General features: G+C 39.8%; 1 protein-coding gene across 1 annotated transcript in view; it reads right to left on the minus strand.

Moving 5' to 3' along the window:
* HECW2 (HECT, C2 and WW domain containing E3 ubiquitin protein ligase 2) overlaps positions 1–14,913 on the minus strand; it is a 143,413-nt gene extending 128,500 nt beyond the window's left edge. The window contains exon 1 of the mRNA XM_054277876.1: positions 14,833–14,913. The gene's annotated coding sequence lies outside the window, so the exon portion shown is untranslated. The remainder of the gene's footprint in view (positions 1–14,832) is intronic.
* Between the last annotated feature and the right edge of the window lie 3,539 nt (positions 14,914–18,452).

Raw genomic sequence — 18,452 nt, forward strand, 5'->3', positions numbered from 1 at the left:
TACATGCCTTCCCCCAGCACTTCTGAAAAGGGTATTTTGCCAGAAAGCATGTGCACACCTCCTGATTCACTCTGAAGCTGAGCCAAAACCAGGGAATAGGCCACAACTGTCCGAATTGTTCATACAGCATATTTTCTGGCACAGCTGCAGAGCACACAGAGAGTGGGCTGCAGGCTGGATGAATGGTTCTGGTAGTAGCAACCTTCAATCACTATTTATCTAGAGCTATTCTTAGTCCTTCCTCTGCTACCTTACAAATCCTTAAATTTAGAGGATTACAACACACTACAGTTCTTTTTGTGCAAGCAGACTTTGTGCATCCATAATGCACGTAATGGAAATTTGCACAGAAGTGGCCCCAAAATTAGAGCTTAAATCAACACTGGATACAGATGTATATGGGAAGTCAGTACTGGTGGATGGAAAAAAGTATTTAAACATTTTTATACACTGTACAATTCTTCTGTTTTTCTTAACAAAACATGTGGATTAAATCCTAAGACTAATTCCAAGCAGCATCATTCCCAGTGTCTCAGCCAAGCTATAAGTTTGCAATAACACCTTCCTGTTTTATGGTCTTTGCTTCAAAGGCAATCATGGAAAATTGCAATGCAGTGCTTGGCTAAGATCCACACTGGCAGCACCACCATCCACGCCAGGCACCATTTCACGTGGACGACTTCAAGGGCTTGGGAAAGGACCTGAAGGTCTTCTTGATTTTCTCAATGTTTCTGTCTCTGCAGTGGGACATGTTTCATAAATATCATCTTACTTGCTTCACATCCTATGCTTCTAATCATTATACACCATTTATTTTCCTCTCCTAGCTACTTTTTCCATTTTTGAACTCTCAGGGAGCCCTGTCCATGTCAGCTAAATGAAGAGAAGACTGATGGGTCATTTGATTACCAGAAATAAGCACTTACTCCCTGAGAAGCAGATCTGGTAGCAAGGCATTTTCAAACTTGCTGATAGTAATGCAATAGGATCCAGCAGCTAACAATTAAAGCTGCATCAATTCAACCTTGAAACACTCTGCAATTTCCTAGCAGAAACTGCAGCTGAACCTTGGAACTGTTTACTGGGAAAGACAGAGGGCGAATCCCTGTCACATGATGTGTTCATAAAGAGAAGGATTCAGTTTATCTCTGGAAGAACTTCTGTAAAGGTTGTGAAGTGAACAGCACTTCTTCCTGGAGTCTCCATCTTTTGATCTACAAACTTGTTTCTTCACTTGTTCTTGTGAATTACAGGGAGAAGGTGGTTCCTTTTAACACCCAAACCATGTTTCTTAGACAAAAGTTCCCAGACGACCTGCAGAACACTTTAAACAAACATATAAATCAACAGGGATTCACTTGTCTGGTGATGTTCAGATCTAGTGTAGGAACAGATTATTTCATCCAATTAGACTGTTCAATCTGGTTTGCATTTCAGCTTGTGTTTTGGCTAGGGAGCAGGGAGTGGAATAAAGGATTATTTTGCTTTTCTCTGGTACACAGACTGTTGGAGGATATCATCCCTAAGAAGAGCCAGGCTCTGAGCATTACTGACCACACTTTGCTGCTGTTTCTAAGCACACAAGTGCTCACTCTAATGCCTCTGTGGTCAGAATTGTACCTGCCTGGCACCAAGCTGACACTGACTTACTGACTTGCAGGACCTCAGGCTAAAGCCCCAGTAATCCTATTAAACCCCAAGCACTATAAAAGTCACGAAAAGAACATCCAGTTGCATTTCATGTAAGGCCTATCACACAAGGCATGAGTCAGTCAAAAACTGTGCATCATAAATAAAGGCTAACTTGGAAAAAAAATTAGCATTTTAATACACAGGCATCTACAGCAACCAACAAGAAAATAACAGAAGAATATTCTGAGCAATAATACCCTTAAACTTCTCCATGCTTGTTTTCAAAAGTAATTTCAAAGATGGGAAGCTCAAGCATTCATTTCATCCACACTCATATTTTTCCATTTCAAAAAGAAATTCTGTCTTTTTCTTGCTGTTGTTTAAAACCTTTTCTCTAGGGGGAAGAATCCTCACAAGAACCTGCTTTTAAAAAATAATCTAGGGATTCTGTTTTGTAAAAATAGAGCTGATTTTCAAAAGAGGAAGGAGCCTGACTTAAACTTCTCAACATCTGCAACTGCAGCTCTGCCCCAGGCATCTGATTAAGCATCTATGGAAATTAAGTAGGCAGTTCAGCATTCTGCCAAACTGGACCGACAAATATGCTTCAATGAATTGGGATTTCACCTTCAAAACAGTTCAGGTCTTAAATACACTCCATTATAAAACACAGATTTATTGCTTAGTGTTCCATTTTGGCCAACAATTCTTTGGCAACTTTTTTCAAGACAAGGACAGTACCTTCTTTCCTTCTGAGCTGAGTTTGCCATAACACCCAAACTTTCAGTCCCACATTTCTACCACAGAAGTAGGCACCTTTTGCAGGGTGATAAACAACTTTCTAATAAATTATATTATGCAGAATTCCAGTCCTGTACTAAGTCTTTGCCTGTAAGGTCCATATGAAAATGAGGAAGTTTGAGAGAGTGCAAAATTAGCCCTGCAATACCATCTCAGTGTCTGACATAAAATTTAATTTTTGCTTTTCAGTTCCTCTCACATGTCTAAATATCAGTTATAACAGAAATATATTTTATAACTTACATAAATTCCCTCATACAATTTCTTGTTCTGAAAACTACTATTAACAAAAATGCTACATATATATTAAATACAAACATGTGTCTGATACTACTTAAAGTGTTCCCTGAAAAAAAGATAACCATAATCATCCTGACTTGGAGCCAACAATATCATTTTAACTTGGGGTCTGCAGCAGATAATTCTGAGAAGTTAAAATAAGAAATGAACTTTTAAAAACAGATATGGTTTATACTGTGCACACTACAGAAGCAACATAAAAACATGCATTACAACCACATTCTAGATTAATTCCAACAATCTTTTTCCTTACCCCTACTAAGGCTAAATGCCTTGGAGACCAATTAGGTATTAAGGTCCAAATTTGCCTTGTTCAATCATAGCCAGCAACACAAACTTTCCCAGCAAATTACTAGAAGCATCCTGTGACCAACTGTTTATAAGAAGAAACAAAGCAAGAGTTTTTCAGAGAAGATAACTTGCAATACAAAAAAAAAATCACCCACATGTACAGCAAATTTTTGCATTTCACAAAAGCACTGTAAAGTGAACAGTCCTTAGTAACATGCAAAACTGCAAAATTATCCCTACTTATCTTTCCTTTCAAGCACAGTAGGTACTAATTTTTTTGCTCTCAGTCTCTCTTCTCCTCTCCCTCCACTCCAAGTTCTATCTCACAATTTTCCTTATTCTGAAACACCTCATAAAATAATTATAGTAAATGATATAAAGTATTTTAAAAGCCTCTCCTAAAGAATCCAGAGGCATTTTAATGAGCTCGGCATTTTGGTCAAAAAAGAACAACATTTACTGAATCACAACTGAGTGCATTTAACTGATTAGAAAACTTTCTGGAAAAAACCTCAAGTGTATGTGTTAGTTCATCTAGAACTCAGCACAATGTGAGTTAACCTGTACCTTAACTGTGCTGTAGGTCATGATGAGTCACTGTTCTCTGGAAGAGCAGCCAGAGCACCACCTGCAACTTGTCAGGAGGCTGAAATGTGATTAAGTTATCCGAAGCTTTCCTCTAGGAGGAGAAGTCTTCCCTTACACAGAATTACTGCAGGGATGCATTGACATAAAACAGTATTTCAATCAAGTCAAGTATAATTTCACCTCCACGCTGAAAGCAAAGCATAGACAGACTAAAAGGTTCTCATCACAACAGCAAACAATTTGGGTTTGTTTTTAAAGGTAACCTTGGGGAACCAACAGTTACACTATTTCCAGTCAAATTCTGCCTCTTTTTTCCCCCAAGTCCTTTCTCCATCCTGTAGTAAGGACTGGCTTTGAACATAGCCATTATGAAAAGTTTAATACATTCCTGTAGCCCTAGGGAGATTAGGGGCTACTGCATGCAAAAAGAAAAAACATCACAGGTGTCTGCTACATGTGAGCTGTTAATCATCTTCCTTGGAATTTTTCAAAACATCAGGCTAATTAATTATCCTCACAACAACAGCACAGAGAAGAACAAGGTAACAGTCATGCAACTGGAAATACAATAATTATAAAATATTACATATATTGCCTTCAATGTTCTGACTTAAAGACTTTCAAGATACTTATCTGAGAGGCTCCTTTTGAACGTGAAAAGCTGACAAACCTTCCATCCACTGGTCAAAATAATTGCAGCTTCCATTTCCTAAGTAGTTAAACAATACATCATCTTACATCCCAGGCTTTGAATGGAAACACATGAAAATGTATGGATTTGTTAAGGCTGGCAGCAAATTAATCTTGCTTAAATTGCTCCCCTGCTCGATAAGTGAGACACGCTTTAATCTTCATGAGCCGATCCATTTTGTTAAACTGCCTTTTCAAAATTCCCTTCTTTCTATTCCTTCTACTTTTCCACCTCCCAGTGCAAAGCTGTTGATTAGCAACCAAGTAGAAATGCAGAGCAACCCAGTGTTAAGCACCAGGCTCTACCAAGTGTCTGCGATGAAACTGAGATTTTGCAGAAGTGGTTCATCTCCTTTGAAACTGCCTGTTTGCCTCCACCGACTCCCAAAAGAAACTCTATTCTAAATTTACTAACTGCTCTTCTTGGTATGAATTATATACCCAGAACGTTATTTTGCAACTCTGTTGCTGCTCTTTAAGTATTACCCAATGCTAAATTCCTATCAAGTACAACAGCAAGTCAAAAGCACAGCCTATAATTCTGTGCCTCAAATGAGACAACCACAGTCCAAGTGCAACATATGAGCTCAGGCACACTAGAGGAACACAGAACACTGATACAAGTTAATGACTGGGAATCTTTGTACAGCTGCTTTTTCAATTCTTTGCTGTGAGCAGCTGATTCCAACAAGAATATTAGATAGGAAAGCCAAAAGCACCAAAATGCAGAATTTGAGACACGAACAGATTTCAGTGAGATCAGTTATGACAGTGAAGTTAGACTGTGCAGAGTTTGTAAGTGTTGATGCAAATCATCATACTCAAAGATAACAAAGCAAAAGGGAATACAAAAGGTTTCTGGACATCTTAAGTGCCAGAAGAATTATTTCAAACACATTGGTTTGTGTCAAAAAGTTCAAAGGGACCATGCAATTAAAAGTATCACTGTCCTAAAAGAAACCAATAAAGATTTTCATTATTCAGGTACCTCAGTTGCTTCACGTTAGTGGTGCTTCTATTGCTGCAACACTTATGTCTGCCTAAAGTACATATAAATCACTTACATTTGCTTATTACTCACACTCCTGGCTTCTGATAAAATTACTTATCAGAACCTAATAAAGCATCGTGGACCATTCTAGACCTATGCTTAAAATTACCATATGCAGAAAACATTTTTAAAAATTTACAAATGTGTTCTCAGCTCAGAAATGGCTCTAACAATTTCATGATTTTGCTAAAAAAAATCTTATCTAAAATTAGTATTCTATGTGTGGGCATACCACTGTATTTTTAATTTTTTGAAGAGACTAAAAAAAGTCCTGGTACTAACCTTAATCTTTTATGGCTAAGTTCTATAAAAAACCAGTAAAACTCACTCCAACTGCTAAAAAAAGCCATAAGCATAGCTGAAGCAAATGAGTTTGCAGATAGATCCTGATCAGTCCTTGCTCCATTTGCTTGTTTTGGAAAGCAGCATCCCACTCTTCCCTCAAGGAAGATAGGTAAAAAAATCTCAAGTGAATGTTCCTCCTCATTGCTAATGCACAGAAGCTGCTGGAGGTGAAAGCAAAAGCTCCCATGTGCCACCCCTTCCTGACAAACAGGAGAAAATCTGACATCAAGGACTTTCAGTCTCTCAGATGCAGTATCTTTAAAAAATGTCACCGCACCAGCAGAGTTCAGCAGCTGATGAAAAAGGTGACCCAAGGCATCTGCTACAGACCAGGAAAAAGGGAGATGGAGCTAAATTCTAATCACATCCCCTGCTTTATGAATATAACCCTTATTTTATTTCACACTTTGACAGTCCCATGGCTGTCCTCAGACGTGACCCCAACAACTCAAATATTTTTTTCTAATAAACTTTTCTTTCTGTTACCCAATGCAAGGGTAATCAAAATGCCACTCACCAGGCTCCCATCCTTACTAAACCAAACAGGACAAGAAAAGGATGAAAAAAGCCATGAGTATGAATGTGTATGCAGAGAACTGCAGAAATCCAAAATTACTGGAGGTCTGAGGAGGGATGAGAATGACAAGATAATTGCAGAGATGCCTGAAGACAAAACAGAGAGAGAGGCAAAGGAAGGAAATCAGAAGAGAAAGCACTTTGGGACATATAAGATGATAAGATAGGAAAACTTCAAAGAAAGTAATCAAAAGAATAATTTAAGATAATGGATACATGACATTTCAGAACACATAGTCTTAAACCACTAATTGTTCCCGTTCTGTGGTTAAATTGATTAGCGTTCTGTGGTTTTCCAATTAAAATACCACCTTAAACACACACCAACTATAATTAGGAGGAAAAGAATCTCACTATGCAATATTACATAAAATCACTTGGACTCTTACAGTAAGGAAGCTGAATTGAAAATAATCAGTTCCATAATGGTTGAACTATCACTCAAAATCGAAGGGTAAGCCAGGCATAACACTTTCTAGAACACTATTTCAGGGAAGGTGTAATACTTATGAAGCTTGATTTTGTGGGGATCCATCACATTCCTATTCTAAGTTTCAACAGGCAGGAAGATGGATGCTGGCTTTGGGTCTTATGTCACCCCCAAGACCAATATTACAGTATTTTAAATCAAAAGCAATAGTGGGCTCCTAAACAGGTTTAATGGAGGTTGGCACATTTAAGGAACAAAAGCACTGTTTATTTTACTACATGCTTTTTTAAAAGTGAGATACATTTGGGGGTTGGGAGTAGATGGTCTTTAAATCCCATTCCAACCCCTTAACATTCTATGATAGGGGCAGCAAGAGGAAGCTTTTCACATTGAGACATCACTTGTCATGAAAGGGCTTCCTCAAAACTCAAAATCTGGAAGCATTTGCAGCAGTTCAGATTTCAATGATCTGACCTGGCAGACTGTTCCACAGCTGAATCCTTACAACCAAGGGCATTTTATCCCCAGTTCTTTGAGCATTAATCCTGGACTTTGCTAACTGCATTGTACCAGATCCACACACCCATGGGACAGTTCACAGTCCAACTCAATCTTTCCACTGTAAAACCTATACAAAAAAATTTCCTGTGCAATCCAGGAGGAACCGGGCTATAAACACTTCTAGCTCTTTATTCCTTGGGACTTCTCCATGTGCAAATAATGGATAAAAACTTCAATCGGTTGAGAATTTAAAATTCAGTTCCTGCTGAACATAAAATAGATTATATTCTATTCACCTCAGATTTCTAGCCATGCTTCTTATTACAAACTATAGATAAGTGAAATACCACTTGCAGATGAAAATATGGCTAGAGCACCTAATTACATCTTGGAACATTCACATTCATGCTCTAAGAGATCACACATGGACTGTTTTTATTTTCAGGTGAGTAACAAGAAGAAGAACTGAACTTTTAAGTAAAGACTTACAAAAATATTATTATATCTATTTACATTTTAGTGAGATAAAATGTCTTCACTCAAATCTATCTAACCTTTTACAAAGATCAGAGAGCACAGGAAGTAACACAGATACCCAGTGAGTTAGAAAGTAGAATATTCATAGGAGAAAACCTTCTCCCCATATACAGGAAATGTGAATGTAGCATGCAATACTTCTGCTGGTTTTCTGCAGCAAACTACATTTTACCAAATTTTTCAAGTAGTTGCTTACTACATTACACAGAATGAGGGGAAACTGATCAGATACATCAATCAAAGCAGATTACATCCTGTTAATCCATTTAACAATTTAAGCTGTACTTGGCATCATCTAAGAAGTGTAAATCACAGTAGCTCAATTAAGCATTATATCCATCTAGATTAGTTGGAACCAGGAAGAGAAGTATCTCCTTTTTCAGTAAACCTCAGCAAGTCTGAAACAGTAAGAACAACAACAATACTATTGTGTACAAGACTACTTTCCCTTATAAAATCATTAAGCATGGAACTCAGTTGAGAAGACTCATTTTTTATCCCTTAATTTCTCTTCCCTTAAAAGACAACTTCTAGCCTTCGACAATCCACACTGGCCTTGGGTCGTCAGTCTGAAAGTAGAAGATTTTTGTTACTGGTTTCCCAAGAGGCAACAAATGAGATTTACATTCCAAACGTATTTTGGCTAGAGGAGGATGAAAAGGACAAGGCATCCTCAGCAGCAGGAAGACACACAAGCAGACTCTGCTGTGATACTCCCTGGATTCTAATTGTCCTGGCCCTGCTGCTCTCCAGACTGCAGCAGCAGGGAGAGGCTTCACAACCTGCTCTGTACCTACAAGGAGTGATTCCAATGTTGATTTTTTATGGGGTTACTTACACAAGTAAACATTTATCAATTTATCTTAGGGTTGCAAATTAAGATCAAAATAATTGCAGCTGACTTACAGCCACAAGTTGTGAAGCATATCCTGTAGAAAGCTAAGTCCTTTGCTCCTTCAATCCAGCTTTTTCTTTTCCAAATGACACATTACCAGCTAAGACATTAAGTCAACACAGAATGTTTCACATGTGGCTAATCAATCCATATTTCAGATAACAAAGTCTTTGTTTAATATACAGCTAGCTCTCTACACTAACCTATAGCTTCATAATGAAAAATATCAGTCTGTCAACCTAATAGCCCAACATAAAACACATTACCGAAGCTCAGAGCGAGTTCATAGCACACACTCAAATTAGTAAGACTTGTTTATAAAGTTGAGCTAGGTCAAAGTTGTATTTTGCTGAAAGTTATTTCATTACAAGGAAGTCTAAACACATTTTAGGAAATGAAACAGAGAAGTGATGCCATATCTACACACAGAGAGATTATTAGGAGAACATTTGACACAAAGACACCATGTAAGGCAATCTAAAACTGTGACATTTACTCAAATTATGACACTTGAGTACACACACTTACAAGATCCTAACAGCATTTTGGGAAAGTCTGGGCATTGTTCAACATGGCACTATTCAAAACATATGAAGATGGCTGTTATATGAAACAATGTGTGTGTATATGTATTTATTTTTTTATACAGACACACAGATATGAAACAACAACATGCACTAAACTTCCTTAAGTATTGTTTTCTCCTGAGTGACAGTGGCCTCTTGTTTTTCTCTAGATGAAGAGCATTCAATGGGAGCTTTTTCTAATCCAGACACATGCAGCAGCATCTCTATGGCCACACCTGTACCTGTAAGAGAACAGGCCAGATGCTGAAGCCATGCAGGAGAGAGAGCATGCGCTAAACGCTCATGACTCACAGAACAGGCCTGTCTGTCTAATCCATTTTGGGACATTCCCTAGCCCATGGCTTTCCCTTAGCAGTGCTCTGTTAGGGCTGCTGACACCAGCCCAAGGCAGCCCAGGGAGCTTCTGACACCTGAACAGTGCCACAGTGCCCGTGACAGCACTCAGGTTCAGCAGGCACAGCCCCAGCCTTACCTTACCTTCCCCAGGGAAAGTTCTGCAAGACTCAGCACAACAACTGTCTTTTTCTTTTTTCCTGTACAATATAAATACTTAGGACATTAATTCCATGACTAATATTTATGTTGGTGAAGACAATGTAGACATTTTTATTAGAGCAATGAAGCAAGAAACATAAAATATGGGTTTATGTAGTTATGGCTACATTTTAGAGATGATACATTTACAATCTGTACTACTTATTTTTAGCAGGAGAAATCTCTTTTATCAAATTACCAGCTCAAAGCAGACGCACATCAATAATCATACAGGATAATAATAAGATCAACCAAGCAGAGGGGCCTTTTTAAAAAGTCTCTTAAATAAAGAAAACATACCGTTGAACAAGTACTTCTGAAGCTGGAATGCTGTGTAGCCTAGCACTATGAAGCTCACATGCTCTTGTGAGAGCAAGGTTAAGGAATCACTCAAAGATGGATTTTTGTGACAACCAGGATCCAAAGGGAGTTGCTGGTTTTGTAATTATTTCAGCATTATTTTGCTCAGCATGTAATATCTAATGCCCTTGATATGAGGCACCAAGTGAATTATCACTTTTGAGCATTTTTTCAGTAGCATCCTTACAGACCACACCGCTTCCCACCAGGCTATGGCTGATCCACTCTACTCACCATGAGGTGTTGCAGCTTCAGCTGTCACATTTATTCCTGGAAAACTCTTCTTTTCTACTCTGCCTACTCTATCTGACAAGGATCAGTCAATGCTTTATTTTTTTAAAGATGCTGCTGGTCATTCCTGGAAGAAAATGAAATTTACTGCTGTATGCTTTGGGATCATCTAATTACAATACTAGCCTTCAGGGAATTTTTAAACTAATGACATTGGATTTGTCAAGCACAAAAACTTTTAATCTGATTTTTCAAGTGGATCCTAGCCAATGGATCCTGGCCACCACAGCACTTAAAACACATTTGACTGTCTTCCATGCAATATTTAGGTGGGCTTCTCATCAAAATGTTAATTTTTGTTACCTAATATCTTTCACTGGTGATCAATACAAGGCATATAGGGATATTGACAATGCTATTAAAGTCTTTATGACTGAAAGTCCATAAATCAAATTATGTGTGTGTATATACAGCTTCACAAATGAAAGGAGGCACAGGCTTCGAGAAATCTGAACCAAAGCACTGTATGAACAACTCCCCAGTTTGTCTGCTGATCTCATGATGCAACATCAAGAAACACCAGCTTGACAATAGTTATTTTTAATTTTATTTCAACAGCCTAGTCTTTATTTTGAGCATTCTTTTCATTTCCAGTGCTAATACCATGACCAAAGCCCCAAACGATTAATTAGGTCACAATGACTCCTCCAAAAGCAAACAATTCAGATGATCCATCAATCATCCACTTTTGGCTATTTCCTTAGTTCTAAAATACAAATAATGCACCATTTGAGATGTTAGGTTGGGTTGGACTGCACTAGTTGGGTTTTTTGGCCAAATGATGATGGACTCACATTTCAATTTCAAATTCATTTCCATTATTACTGTTCACACACACAGCTACAACTGTGCCATGTAAAAACATGGATAAATACACTTCAAAGAAAAGATCCTTTTTCAAATCTCTTTCTTTCAAACATAATGATTGCCTATTTTTTCAAAACTGCCTACTTTATGACAAATTTATGAAACAAATTATGAAATACAAGCATTATTGTTCATTAAGCAACTGCTATCAGCATTCTAGTCCTCCCCAATCATAAGAAAATACAGTTCTAACACAAAAGTGTGCAAATATAACAAAACTCAAAATAGTGGCACAATCCAACGGCTACATCCAAACCAGACTTAGCCTGGGTCACTTGTCATTTTCTCCCCAGCACTACCAGGTACCATGAGAAGAAAGAACAGCTCTCCAAGGGAACATGGAGTGAAATGAAGGCTGTGACTACCCATTTGCCTCAAAAGCTAAATGTGTTCATCCTGTCAGCAGAACTTGGAAACCTAACACCAACTTTATCATCAAAGCAAGTAACAGGACTCCTAGGTGCTGGAAGGAATGACTGACACATATCCACGTGTAATGTGAGTGACCATCTCCAGCCAACAGTCAGGGCTTCACTTCCAACAAGAATTCATAATCCAACTGCAGTCATTTAACACAACTACTCAGAAGACAACATGCAGCTGCTATGCTACTTTCTTCAAGTAGGCAACCAATTCTAAGAAAAGACATTTCAAGCACTGATGTCTACGTTTCTGTAAAAATATAAAACCAAAAACTGCTACTTGAACTCTTCTGTAAGTACTACAGTATTTTAGCATCATATTCTACCTCCCACAAAGACGTGTCCTTGGAACATGCATCCATGCTACACAAAGCTGTATCACCCTTTGCTATCCTATTGCCAGAGATACAGGAATTGTCAGCCTTTTCCTCACTGATATTCCAACAGACCACAAACAAGCTGCTGTGGAGGCACATCAGGGCAATTGTCCGTATAGCTATGCAGTTTAGCTCAATTTCAATGGAAATTACAAGGAGCTTTTCTCAGATACTAAACTCAAATATCAAAACAGTATGTCACTCTCAAATGCCAAAAGACATGATTAAAGAAACACCTCACATATCACTAAGTAGCTTCAAAGCGCTCAACACACGCTCCCAAGGTTGCAGGAGTATGTGTCCCTACCTATTAGGTTAGAGAACTTCTACATGAAACAGTCAATTCTGTTCCATCTCATGGCAATGATATTAATACATTTCCTTCTGGTGGTAGCTACACTGCAGCCTCTCCCCCTCTGATCAGCAAGGGACAGTGTGAAGACAAAGGTTATGACCATGCCATGCATAATGACAGCAGGATCAAAAATCAGGCTCAGCCACTCCGAGCACTCCATGCCATGAAAGAGCAGTATTTTGGAGACAGTCTAAAGAAAGGATTTTGAACATGCTACTAAATTTTAAGCACATTATTTATATCTCGTTTTCAATGATTCAGTAACATTACCCAGACAGGTGCTTCATGAGCCATGGTTTAAATGCAATATCCTAAGCATTCTGCCACTGTCTGACTGAATGAGTTTTTGAACAAACAAAATGCTGAGTTAGATTTTAAAAAAAGAAAAAGAAACAGGAATCACACATAATTATTCAAGAATTTAATCTGCAGATTGAGCCTCATACATAGAAATCCCCCTTATTTTGCAGCATACTGAAGCTTTAGCTGCAGTTTAAAGCATGTTGGCACATAAAGGAAAAAGTTAATTTCTTTTCCATTAGGCATTACTACTTAATCTTATAAAGGGGAAAACACAAAATTCATTCAATTTCTTCTCAGGAAATCTGACAAAACAGTATATTGTTTCTGGCTGGCAGCCACTGTACTATCAGAGAGTTTCTTAAAGGTGCAACACTGCATTCTACCAGGTTTGAAAAAACACTGGAAGCATAAAACAAATAGAAATGACCATTAGCTAAATTCACTCCAAAAACAAACAAGTCTTTAAGGGAGAGGGTCCTTGCAGAGGCTGGCAAATGCTCCAAGCCAAACTAAATCCATAGTGCTAACAAACCACGGCTTTGCTCTGGCATCACCAGAAGGCTGTTTTTATAAAAACAGATGGACAGAAGGGAGCTTTTCAACTACAATCCTGTCAAGTTAAACTACTACCAAGTTTAAAAGTGGTTTCCAGTCAACCATATGAGCTCCATGGAATCTCAGAGCCCATTTTACGGTGCTATAAGTAAGGACAGAAAGATAGATACACACATGCAGACTAACATCTAACATCCACTGTGGTAGCTCCAGCTGACACAAAAGCAACCACCACATTTCTGGAAATCTAGAGCCTGAACAGCAGAGTTGATTGAAAGGCACCATTAGGATTGTTGCTTTCATATGCTAATAATGACATCATGCCTTATGGCCTGATGCTGCAACCATACATTATCATCTCATAAAGACATTTTTTCCAAAGGAGTTGAAGACGTGAGCAAACAACTCACCTGAATATAGGAAGAAGGTTTTTTAAATTCGTCCATGAAACAGATTTCCTTCTGTCCCTTAGAACTGTAAATAACTACTACTGAAATATTTATAGAAGTTTGACTTACTTTTTTTTTTTAAAGTAAGAAAATAATAAAAAAGTGTTAGGGCATAAAAAAAATCTACAAAAGAAATTTTGGAGCATACAGGAAGCAGCCCTGGATATCAACAAAGTGAAGCAAGGTAAGGCCCATGATGGTATTTCAGGTACGGGAGCAATTCAGGGCCAAATCTCTTGCAAATATTCTAGCACAATGTAGTGCAGTGCAAAGACTGTCACACAGCACCCCAGAAAAGGAAGGAGATAAAAAAATGTTATAAATACTCTCTCCATGTTCCTGACATATATTCAGGAACAAAATAAGCGATAATAAATTATGTAACTCTATTACTGACTACATATACCACACTCTCTTTTATTGTGGCATCATACAGGCCAAAAGAGAATTTTATTTTTCGCAAATACCCTGGTTTGTACTGATGTGCTCTGAAAAGGTTGAAGAGAAAAAAACAAAAACATACTAAGAAAGGAACAAGATCTCCACATCAACAAACAATCCACAGAACAGTGAGGACACGAATATAAACCTATTTTTCCCACACACATAATGTCATTGTTCTATATTCCGTACATACAGCAAGAGAAACACACATTAAGACCCTCAGTTTTGAAAACAACACGCTTGAAAACTGCGGTGATCTTTCTTCCCCACCACGGACAGTGCTAGAGAGAATCTGAAGAACAGCCTTATACATAAATAAATAAATACACTAAACGGCGAAGGGGGACAGCCCAGAGGAAATAAACGCAGCTGAACACGAAGTGCTGAACGCCTTCCCCGGGCAGGAAACCAGTTATAATTTAATGGCCAAAGCCGATTTAAATGAAGCCGAGCGGAACCCTGCGGGGCTCCGCGGCAGCGCGGCGCCCGAGCCTCCCGCATGACGGGGCCGCGGCGGCGGGCGCTGGGCGAGGAGCGGAGCCCCGGGGGTGCCGCGCCGGGGGTACCGCACCTGCCGCGGCCCGCGGAGAGCCCCGCGCCGGCCCCGCCGCGTCCCCGGCCCGGCCCCCGCGGGCACCGGCGCCCACTCACCTGGCCGAGGCGCGCACTGCGGCTCCGCGCCCGCGGCGGGCTCCGGGCGAGGGCGGCTCCCGCTGCCGCTGCGGAGCCGGGCGGCGGCCGGAGTCACCCCGTCCTTGCGGCACGCGGCTCCCGCCGGCGGCGGCGGCCCCTCCGCGCCCACGGCGGGGCCAGCGCCTCCCGCGCAGGGGCGCCCGCGCCGCCCTCCGCCCCCGCGCCGTCTCAGCGGCGGGGCCGCGCCCCCCGCCCCTCCGCCAGCCCCCGCCTCCGCTCCGGCATCTTCCCCGCGATCGGGCACGGCCGTGGGTGGGGGCGGCCGGGCCGGGGCCGAGGCCGCAGCCCCGCGGGCCTGGGCGGCGCCGGGGGCGGGCAGCCGGTAACAAAGCCGCCCGCAAGGCAGGGGATGCGGGGATGCCGCCCAGGCCCCGGTGCAGCGCCCAGCGCCCAGCAGGGAACTCCGGCCCAGAGCCCGATCCGCACCCCCAGGAGCGAGCAAATGGAGCGGGCGGGTGAGCGGCGAGCCCCGTGCGGAGCGGGAAAGGCTTCTGCGGCTGCTACATTGTTACCGCTATCGACGAGCCAGCGCCACTGAGGTGGTGCTGTGAAACGCCGGGGTTTTTTTAAGTCACACTCAGTTATCTGCACTGCCGGCTATCGGTGTCATCAGCCGTGAGTATGAGCCAGCCTTCACCGGCCCCTCCGTGCCAATTACCCGTCTGTTTCAAAGCAGTGGAGTGCCGACAGCTCTACGTTCCCGACTTTTTCGGCAATTTCACTTCTGCTTTGTCCATCGCAATGAATTCAGGATTGTTTTCATAGGAAAACGTGCTTACAAAAAAACCCACAAATGAAATAAAAACTTAAAATACATTAATATGTACAAAACACAGTAATCTAGAGGAAGAGAGATGTGAAACACTGCAGAATCACAGCCCAACAAAAACACGGTAATATCGGTAGCAGGAAAAAATGGACACATCCTTACACTATCAAGGTTATGATTATTATTATCAGACAACACCTCATGCTTTGTTTTCTAAATCATAATAAGATAAAATCTTCCCACAAGCAAGGAGCACATCAGACATTGCTCCTTTGCATTCCACATCTGTTTTCTAATATATATATATATATATATATATATATATATATATATATATATATATATGGGAAACTGCATAGGTTTCTGTAGACACGGTTTCTTCAGAATAACCAAATGGCAACTATGTTAAATTAATGTATGTCAAAATAAAAAGTAAATACAGTGCATTCTCAAAGCCCTGGGCTCCAAATCCTTTCTGTAGTGAAGCCCATGGCACTGTGGGCTTGGGCTTCAGTAGAAGGAGGGAATTTGCTCTTCAGCCCTTCTGTACTGGAGAAGCTGCTCCAGATAGGAGTGTACGCAGCTGTATTCCAAAGTAGGTCAGGCTATAAAAGTCATTGACACTCTTCCACCTACCTGAAGCTTTAAAACTTTGGTTTGTTTCTTTTCTGTGACTTGCACACCTTTTGGCACACTGGTCCAAAGTACTTTTAAAAAGCTTAAAGTACAAATGGTCAGTGTGCAAATGATTGGTTTTATACAAATTTTCCCTCATTCCTTATACTGAGGAATGTACTACTGTGATGTGCAATTGCAATGGAAGATTGGATTTACATTGGAGGATCAGATTTGGATGATCATATATAGGTTAGTGTTTATTTGGACACTGTTGACACATCACTCTTTTCAGCAGTACCTTGGCTTAGCTCCAGTAACATAACACTTATTTTACTTTCTGAAACTAGATGAAAATAGAAAAAAAAAATATGTGCAGTGCCAAGAGTTTCATAACATTTATGATTATTTGTGCTTTGTTTTTGGTTATCATGACATTTTTTTGATGTTAAGATGAGAAACCCAGAAGATGAAAACCTTTAGCTAATGAATTATTCTCAGTGGATTTGCAAGCTGTTAAAGCCCTCTGACTGTATGACACAAGTGAAGACTTCCCATAAGTTAAGCCTTTTCATCTGTCAAATTAAAAAGTACATAAATCCAATGCATTGGATTTTCGGGTTCTCTCCCTCAAATGAATACTGGAAATGTTCTTGTCCACTAAGCAAAAAGGTTAATTCATATGAATCCTCTTGACTTCCCCCAAACATAAATGGCTGGGATCACAATAGTAAAATCTAATGTACTTGTAGAAATTCAGCACCACTGCTTTCCTATGGTTACAACATGTTGATTTCTATGCATGCTTTCCTGACATATTCACATTATATGTGATGCTACATCCAGTCCTTTATTAACAGTTCTCATGTCTTTGGGGTGAGTTAAGATTCTTTCCTGTTTTCCTCAGATGAAACTCTGGCTGCACCTGAATAGAGCAGGGTGCACACTAGAAAATAAACACATTCCACAGAGAAATTGCTACTTCAGTCTTCATGGGGGCTCACACACTGTGCAAGCAAGAGGATAACTTTTCAAGCCCTGCACTGAGGCGATGGGCAGTTTACCTTCAACAGACTCAAAACCACAAGAAACCAGCCTGCTTTTCTGGAGCAGATGTCTTTCCTCCTATTTCCAACAACTATTGCTCTCACCCAGCCCTCCTTGATCCTTCTTATCTCTCCTTTGCCAAAAAGTTCATGTGAAAAAACAGAAACTCCCACTGCCTTCTCTAACATTCTGTAACAGAGATGGGCAGTGCACAACACATGGCAATACCTTTCCAGACTGACAAATGCCTTTTCAAAGTTAAGTTACAATACATTTGAGGCAAAGCTACTACTGGGTGAAAGTTGGAAAAATTATAATTGCTCTCACCTGGAGATGAGGACATAAAAATAGCTGAAGTAGTACTAGAATGTGAAAGCTTCCAAAAAATGTTTTGTTATGTCCTTGGTAAAAGTTCCACTGAAGAAAAAAACAATTTTCGGTCAGCCTCAAAAATTATTTAGTAATGAAAATGCAAAATGCTATTGACTGTAGAAACCTTTTACTCTAATGATAAATTGGACATCCAAAATTTCTAATGCCCTTAATATCCTGACAAGAAGCTATGACATACTGACAAAAGGACACACACCTTGCAACATTTTCAGCTGCTCTAACCTTAGACATTGGTAACTTAACAAAAGAAGACATATAATTAATGTAATTCATAAGAAATTAATATTAAAATGAAATTTTGCTTAGCACTATTCATTACTTTCACACAAATACTAAGGAGACAAGTACAAAAAAGCAAAATATAACCTTTTGGCAAACCACGTACAAAGAAAATAAAATTATATATCAGTATTTCCCATCTGCCTTCTTTTTCATTTCATTATCATTTAGAAGAAACAAAAAGGACTTGATGAATCATTACTGAAAGTCACCATTTACCACCATGGGATCAGCAGCAGGCTATGAAAAACACACCCTTTGAAGGGATAACTTTGCCTATACCACAGCAAGAAGTGTTAAAAGACAAAGAACACTCTTCTGTATTACACAAAGATATTTTCTCAGCTAATCAGCTCTTTACAAGGCAATGGGCCAAGCTGAATGTCCAAAATATAAGCTTCTTTGCCATGGCTATTAAAAAGCAAAACATGAAAAGGCTTAAAGGATCAACCAGAAAAACATTTGGGAGAGATGA

The sequence above is a fragment of the Melozone crissalis genome, unplaced genomic scaffold (assembly GCF_028551555.1).
Source record: "Melozone crissalis strain CALT ecotype California unplaced genomic scaffold, PUWL_Pcris_2 ptg000023l_1, whole genome shotgun sequence".
In the NCBI taxonomy this organism is placed as follows: Eukaryota; Metazoa; Chordata; class Aves; order Passeriformes; family Passerellidae; genus Melozone; species Melozone crissalis.